This window comes from Clarias gariepinus, chromosome 24, assembly GCF_024256425.1.
Source record: "Clarias gariepinus isolate MV-2021 ecotype Netherlands chromosome 24, CGAR_prim_01v2, whole genome shotgun sequence".
Classification (NCBI taxonomy): domain Eukaryota; kingdom Metazoa; phylum Chordata; class Actinopteri; order Siluriformes; family Clariidae; genus Clarias; species Clarias gariepinus.
Genome location: NC_071123.1, coordinates 522,501 through 523,621, shown reverse-complemented (window position 1 = coordinate 523,621; position 1,121 = coordinate 522,501). Strand labels below are relative to the sequence as shown.

Genomic DNA, 1,121 nt, shown 5'->3' with positions numbered 1-1,121 from the left:
TTGTTGTTGTTGTTGATGTTGTTGCTGCTGTGCATGTACTGTACCTGTTCGACAGACTCCACTTGCAATGCCTTTTCCTGCATGTCAGAGTTAAAAGAATGAAATGAGAACTAAAATGATTTTGTGTCCACACACACGCACGCACGCACACCCTACACACACACACACACACACACACATACACACACACACACAGCTCTAAAGAAATGTAAAGCTCTTACCCACATCTGCCACTTTATTCAGCCAGCTCATCACTACAGGACACACAGTGTTTATACTTTACATGCACGTTTATAAAGATATATTTACATTCATATTTATTGGAATAAAAGTGTAATGGAATCGCTCTTACACTGAGTGGACACTGAGAATAAAAACAGAACAGACACACGAACTTTATGATGATTATTATCATTATTACTATTATTATTATTATTATTATTATTATTAATACTCACGTCTCACATGTTCGCTCACGATGCTCTCCTCAGTCAGTTTTGCTGCAGAAAAGTTTAAGAAAAGTATTAAACGTAAAACTGAGCCTAGACTGAAAATAAAAACTATTTGTCTCAGCCTGTCTGTCTCTGTCACTCTTAATGTCTCTCAGTCTGTCTCCCAGTCTGTCTCTCTTTCTTTCATTGTCTCTGTTTCTGTCACTCTGTTTTTCTCTTTGTCTCTCTCTGTCTGTCTCTTTTTCTCTGTCTGTCTCCCAGCCTGTCTACCTTCCTGTCTGTCTATCTCTCTCTGTCTGTGTCCCTGTCTGTTTGTCTCTCAGCTTGTCCCGTTTTCTACCCGCCTGCCTGTCTTTCTCTCAGTACACCTTCCTGTATCTCAGTCTGTCTCTCTTTGTCTGTCTGTCTGTCTTTCTGTCTTCCTCTATTTGCCTGTCTGTCATTGTATTTTATGAGTATACCTTGTATAAGGTGTGTGTGTGTGTGTGTGTATTAACTATAAACACTATTTTCTCTCAGGTGGTTAATGACGGTGTTGGAGACAGTGACTGAGGTGTCCTCACTAACCCTGTGCATTAAAGACAGTAATAGAGAGTTGCGAGTGTAATGTCTCACCCAGGTCCATTGATCTGGAGGATTTCCTGGAGGGGTTGATAATCCCAGCAGGAT

The 1,121-nt window shown here is 40.5% G+C and overlaps 1 long non-coding RNA gene across 1 annotated transcript in view; it reads right to left on the bottom strand.

Annotated features, from left to right (window-relative positions):
- Positions 1 to 451: 451 nt before the first annotated feature.
- The window catches only part of LOC128511966 (uncharacterized), a 1,452-nt gene continuing 782 nt past the window's right edge, over positions 452 to 1,121 (bottom strand). Inside the window, exons 2-3 of the long non-coding RNA XR_008356226.1 lie at positions 1,068 to 1,121; positions 452 to 500 (exon numbers count right to left, since the gene is read on the bottom strand). This is a non-coding gene — a long non-coding RNA (uncharacterized LOC128511966). The remainder of the gene's footprint in view (positions 501 to 1,067) is intronic.